Here is a 7,206-nt window from a genome sequence, read left to right as displayed (position 1 = left end):
TGGATGATGTTGGTCAGTCTTCCCTTGCTGATCATTGCAGTCACTCTGTCACAGAGGGCCACCAGATGGGCAGGGACAATTTTCCCTTAGTGAAGCCATGCTGGATATCTTAGAACACCTCCTTGTCTTCCATGTGCCCTAACATTGCTTCAAAAGGACCTGGTCCATGATTTTCCCAGGCACAGAGGTGAGGCTCACTGGTCTGTAGCTCCCCGTGTCTTCCTTTCTCCCGGTTTTAAAAATAGGAGTGATGCTTCTTTTTATCCAGGCCAGAATATTCCCTTGACTGCCATGACTTTTCAAATGTGATGGAGAGTGGCTTGGCAACATCAGCCAATTCCCTCAGGATTCTGGGATCTATCCCCACAGACTTGCATGTATTTTCTCTTCTATCCATGGCGCAGGGAGGTGGGCCAGGGTGATCCCCTCTGCTCAGCACCCACCAGGCTTCACTGGGGCACTGTGTCCTGTTTGGGGTCCCAGGCAGAACTGAGCAACCAGAAGGGCTCAGGGGAGGCCACTGGAACTGTGGGACTGAAATAATCACCCTGAGAGCAGGGTCTGTGGGGTTGGGGCTGGTTCAACGTGGAACAGAGAATGGTTTGGGGTAGCTCACAGCACACCCTTGTGCACGTGGGGACGAGATCAAGTGGATGGGGCCAGGGTGTTCCCAGTGAAGAACGCTCCCTGGCAGGAGGGCAAAAGACAGTGACATCAGCAGAACATAGAGAAGTTCAGCATATGGTTAGAAGGGGAAAAAATGAGAATTTTTATGTACTATAGCAGGAGCCAGAGGAGGCTGTGGGATCTCTGGAAGTTTTCAAAGTCTGGCTGGACAAAGCTCTGAGCTTCAGGATCTGAATTCATTCCGGAATCCATTCTTCTCCTCAAGAAAAAGTTTGTGGTAGAAGCTACCCATAGTTTTCTCTGCCAACTACTAAGCTTTTTTGGTCTGTGACCTAGGAGTTGGTATTCTTTTACACGAGGCTTTATGTAGACAGAATAACTACACATCCAAGTGAATTCCTGTTGAATCCAGAGGGCTCACACTCCCCAGCTGTCAGGTTACACATATGCTAGGAAAGCAATGTACTGTAGCAGCCACATTACTCCACAGCAGATGGCCTGTACAAGCTACAAACACTGTGACAAAAGCTTCAGAGCACAGTGTATTGTTCTCTTTGATCTGGCAGTCAGTACAGAAAGCAACGTGTTGGAAAGTGCATGCTCAAAATCAAGTAATGTAAAAATCCATAGTTGGGTCTCTGTAGAAAAATCTGTTTTGGTGTTTGATTCCTCACACCACACTGGAAAAGACTGGTCTGTTTGTGTGGCTGTTCAGCTTAGGCCAAGTTTGTTTACATGAGTTTTAACTGCATTTTGATTAAATTAAAATACTTTCAGATAACCACAGTGATGACTGCAATATGATTAATGACTCATACAAAAATAAACTGATCTAATTTACTCATAGTAGGCCCAGCTAGACCTGCAGGATTCACTATTTTTCAGATAAATATTATTCTTGGAATCGATGTTCCAGATTAATTACTGATGATTCCTGACGTCATTTTCCTAGAAGCTTTTTATAGAGCACTCAGCAATCCACTCTGAAACTGCTCGGTCCCATCCTGAAGCTGGGAAGACTCACCCTGTGACAACAGTCAATAGAAAGGGGCTGGCTGCAGTATTTGCCACTCTAATGGCTCATGCAATTATTGGCCTTGCTTTGGAATATTCAGATGTCTGGCCTTTCCACAGCAGCTCTGCAGAACCACAGGAGGACAATGTGCAGCTTCCGGCTCCCATTTGTCCTTGTTATTACAGGACAGGCAGGGACACAGACAGGACAGAAGCTCAAACAAAGCCTAAATATTAGAAGAATTGGCAAAGAGTCTGCACTCTGAAATACTGTAAACCCCCCCCCTCCTCAAGCCACAGCAGCCCTTCCTGCTAATAGACACAGACATCAGATAACTGTCTTCAGAGGCATTTGTCAAATCCCAGTCATTTTTATTCCCTTCCCTTTTAGCTGTCTGGCACTCCAAATAAACCAGCGATTAAATAAGGAAACTTTACATGGGTAAAAATATTTTTTCATTCCCAGATGAACTCTCTTGAAGCATACAGAATTCAATACCTCCCTCTCCAAGGCCGTTACTGCACACAGAGATTTAAAGAGTTTGATTCCAATGCCAGTCAGGACACTGACATTGCTGGGGTAAGCTTCCAGAGTCACTATCCATGGCTGTTATAAGTCTGGAAGATGACCTCTTCTCTGAAATGCTTGGGGCAAGAAGTACTATGCAGCCTGGTACTCAACTTCAAGTCCCATTTGGCCTCTCTTGGCAAACCTCATTTCCTGCAGCTGCAAAATGACACTGACCTGATGGCAAGGGAGCATATAAAAAAACAAACAAACAAACAGATACAGATACAGATAAAACAGATAAAGTGGTTAGATTCCAACTGCAAGCCCACTGCTGTTGTGAAGCTGGACTATGCTGCAGGAATAGCTCCTGGAGGCAGCATGCCTTGCAGACACACCCTGGACTGAGATGCCCCTTCCCACCCCTTGTCCCTTACTTCCTTAATAAGTGGTATAAAATAAATTAATAGCAGTTTCAAATTAAGAAGTTCATATACTTACTATAGCTACCGCTCCTAAATCTCTGTATAGAGGAAATAAATTAAAGTAAAAGGCTTTGCAGCTGAATGAGAACTTTTATTATATGTTTAAGGAAAATTTGCAGATTAGAGTCAGCTGAGAAATCTTTTGCGGGTTTCCCCATACTTGGTACTGATTTTACTGATGGAAAATATCTTGATATTCCTAATACAATTACTACACCCACATAATTAGCATAATAAATATATAAACCTGTCAAGATGATAGTCTAATGTACTTGCCACTCTGTTATTTAATAGTGAATTCCAAGTATTCTTGGCAGCTGTTTGAGTGTCAATCAGGCTAAAAAACTAACAACAGAAAAGCAGTTGCTCTCAAAATAAAAAATAAAAATTGCTCTCAAGTATGAACCCTGCATTAAAGAAATTTTAGTCCCTTTTATCAGTAACCACTGGGTTTCATTCTGATCTCATAATAACATTCCATCAGTGTGTGCAATAAAATTGAACTGTAGGTTCTTCTCTGCAGACTCCAGTGCTAACATCCATGGTGTCCAAGGGCTGATAGGAACTCCAATGGGAATTTCCATGCTTCCCTCATCCAAGGCAGTACCACTGCTTCAAAGTGAGATGTCTCCAAATCTGAAGGATTTTGCTGACCTTTTGCTGACCTTTTTTTTTTCAGACCATGAGGCATGCAGACACGAGAGATTACAGATAAATCCAAAGAAAAGCAAGATCCAGACCCTCTTTTCCTGCAGCTGGTAGTGGCTGAAGAGGTTACAACCATCTTGCTGCATGTAACCACTGCCTCCATGGTCACTGCCTGACAACTCACTGTCTAATTAGCTGATTAATCTGCACAGCTGCTCTTTACTATTGTGACAAACAGTGTGAACCTGCTTCAGTGTTAGTCCTGCACAATAAATGAGGATGATTGAGGAAGTGTGGTAGCAGTTTCACAGCACAAGTAAATCCCCAAATTATTCCTGTACCAGAAGAAACAATGCTGCCAACCGGAGAAAGATAAAGCTCCAGAGTGCCTGTGGAATAAGATTGAGGGTGAATTAATGAGTTACTGCAAACTGGAATCTAAGTAGAGGTTCACCTGCTCCAGAGACATGCCTGCAGTTGGTTCAGCCTCCACAAAAGGTCCACTGGTGTTCTCAACTCATTTGTGATAAAGGGAAAGCCAGTGAGAGGTCTGCATGGAGAAGTGTGGAACAGCAGAGACCAGTCAACTCAATCGAAAATCTCACCCTAATGGCAAATAAACACTACAGCCTAGGACACCTCCCATTAATTAATTTCTATTTCACGTCCACAACCAGTGGGAAAAGACTGCTTTTGAAGCATTTTTCAGGGATAGGTCACTTATTGTGAAAAAAGTGTGAAATGCTGCCTTTCATTAAGGGTAAGGTCATGTTACTGCCTGTCAGTGATGGTGCTAACCTCCCTCACCTCTCCATTACCAGCATGTGCTCTATTTGATCCCAAGCCCCTCCAGGCTGTGCTGCCCTTCTGGGGCTCTGCTACCTGTGTAACAACTCTTCCTAACCCCTACCAGCAGCTCAAAAGCTTGCCTCTCCCTTCCATCACCTCTGTTATCCAGGCTGACAAGCATCTGCCTGGAGTACTGCCCTTTGCATGCCTCCTCCCAGTTCAACACAGACTAAAAAAGTTGCTTTCTACACCTTCAGGGCCTTGTTCAAGCCATTTCTGTCAGTGCCCCTTTGTTTTGGAAAAGCCTGCACCCACCTCAAAAGGTCTGAAACTGAATGTGCTGCTTTCTTGCATGCACCGTTTCACTCCTCGCTTCCCTAAACTGCTCTTTGTAAATGAAGTCAGCTAACTGTGATGCTTCAGTCTGTACACAGGGCAATTACCCAAAATACTTCAGACACAGAATGAAAAAAAAACAAAAAAACCACCACCAAGCACTGGCTGTCAAGGAGAAGCACTATGAAACTAAATGATGAGAGTGCTCTGGGGAAGAAATTCCAACCCTCAATTCTGCAAGTGCAAGAAAGAACTGGAGAGCCAAGCCCAGCCAGATTTTATGGAGCTGAATGGGCTGAGCTAGAGGAAATACCAAGAATCTGTTTATTCATTATATTCCCCATATAGTGAGTTGTCATAAGTTCTTGAACCACTCAGGAGAAAGAAAAAAAAAAAACACGACTTCTTTTTTATTTCCCCTCATTCTATTTCAAAATTCAAATAAAAACGGTCAGGAAAAAAACCCTTCATCCTTAGCTGTTCACAGCCTCTGGAGTTGTTTTTCCCAGTTATTCTGGGGCTTTTACAAGCAGAGCTAAACAGCCACTGTGCAAATGAACCCTTGGCCCTGGGCAGAACCGCTTCACACACTAACCAGCCAACACAGAAGTCAGAATGAGTAGTTTAACACAATCTGAGCAGAAAAGAGTAGTGAAACTGACACAACCCCTCAGCATGAGGTACTTTAGTTTGCATGTGAAGCTCAGCACTTACATATATCTGGACTGCTGAATGAAACGTTTAAAAACAAAAAAAAAAAAATCCCTTCTATCTTCAAAGTATAGACTTAGGTATCAGGCAGGAGTGAAACTGAACAAGCAGCATATTTTAAGTGGTAACCACCTAAGCAAAAAATAGCAAGTGATATTTTTTTTTCTCTCTCTCTCTTTTTTTTTTTTTAATGGCTCTCCACGCAGAGCAAGCAAGTTACTCTGTGCTGTCAAGAATGCTGGATTCCTACTAGCAACAGTCAGCGGTTTCTTTTTAGTTGCGAAAGCTGCAGGAGGCTCTGGCTGTCTGTGTGTCAGAGCATGAGCAGGACGCTGGCAGAAGCAGCCCCCTCCAGCCCTGTGTGTACGTGTAGCACCTCCCCATTCCCTCATTCCTGCAGGCAAAGGGGTCTCCCTCTTTCCCTCTGCCTGGCAATGCTGCCTGCTGGCTGCGCTGCTGGGAGGAAACGGTGAGGAAGCCAAGCCTACTGTAAAAAAATAAAGAGTTAGAAGATGGTTCTTATTACAAACATCAAGCTGACAATGTGGCAGGCTAGAAATTCTCTGGCCATTACAAAATGCTAGGAAATTTGGAGTTTAACTGCCATGAAGTCAGCCTGACACAAGTATCCCCTTCTGCAGAAAGACAGCCTCTATACAAAGAAAATGCCCCAGGAGATCCCACACCTGCAGATGGAAGAGGTTACAAGGTGCAGGGGAAAGGGATCTCTTTAACCAACACAGCTGGCTCAACTTTAAAGTTTATTTGTGGCAGCTCTCCCCCTATATTACCAAAGGAGCACCAGGGCAAACACAGGTTAATAACCCATCAAAGGCACACACCAACTACTCAAACACTGAACTGCAAACTACTAAACTCACCATGAGCCAGCAGCGTGCACTCACAGCCCAGAAAGCCAAATGAATCCTGGGCTGCACCCAAAGCAGAGCAGGCAGCAGGTCAAAGGAGGCAATTCTGCCTCTCTCCTCCTCCTGTGAGACCCTCACCTGCAGTGCTGCATCCAGGTCTTGGTCCTCGATGTTAGAAGGACATGGAAATGCTGGAGCAAGTCCAGAGGAGGCCACCAAGTTCATCAGGAGAACCTTGCCTGTGAAGTCAGGTTGAGAAAGTTGGGGCTGTTCACCCTGGAGAAGTTTCCAGTATCTGAAGGAGCCTGCAGGGAAGCCAGAGAGGGAGACTTTGTTGGGAAGGGTAGTGGTAGGACAAGGAGGGATAGGTACAAACTGAAAGGGGGGAGATTTAGGGCATCTCCCCTTTTTAGGGGAATCACCCCTATTTATCCACAATTTAGGTTGGATATAGGGAAGAAATTCTTTACTGTGAGGATGGTGAGACACTGGAACAGGTTACCTGGGGGAGGCTGTGGATGCCCCAACACCTGGTGGTGTTCAAGAGACAGGTTGGATAAAGCAACCTTGAGCAATCTGGTTTAGTGGGAGGTATCCCTGCCCATGGCAGAGGGGTTGGGATTAGAGGGTCTTTTATATTACACGAAACCAGCACTGACAGAACTGAGGTGCTACAAACCCGCAAGAGTGTATTGATAAACTTGTGTAACAACTCACAAGTGGTGTGTCCTGTGCCACTCATTTCCAGAAGGACATAGAGAGGCTGGAGTGTGTCCAGGGAAGGAAAGCTGGGGAAGGGAATGGAGCCCCAGGAGAGGCTGAGGGAGCTGGGCAGGGGCTCAGCCTGGAGCAAAGGAGGCTCAGGGGGCCCTTGTGGCTCTGCACGGCTCCTGCCAGGAGGGCACAGCCGGGGGGGTCGGGCTGTGCTCCAGAGAACAGGGACGGGAGCGGAGGGAACGGCCTCAGGCTGGGCCAGGGGGGCGGTAAATTTGGGTACTAGGAAGAAATTTTTCACAGAAATGGTGAAAAGCAAAAAATCACAGGCTGCCCAGTGGAGATGATGGAGTAATCTCTCCTGGCCGGTCTAGGGGAGATTTAGCTGGGTATTAGGAAAAATTTCTTCACAGAAAGCGTGACTAGGCATTGGAACGGGATGCCCAGGGAGACTGCAGAGTCACTGCCCCGGAGGTGCTCAAAGCAACGACTGGACTCATCACTC

Source organism: Molothrus aeneus, chromosome Z, assembly GCF_037042795.1.
Source record: "Molothrus aeneus isolate 106 chromosome Z, BPBGC_Maene_1.0, whole genome shotgun sequence".
NCBI classification, from domain to species: domain Eukaryota; kingdom Metazoa; phylum Chordata; class Aves; order Passeriformes; family Icteridae; genus Molothrus; species Molothrus aeneus.
Note: the sequence above shows the minus strand (reverse complement) of the source record.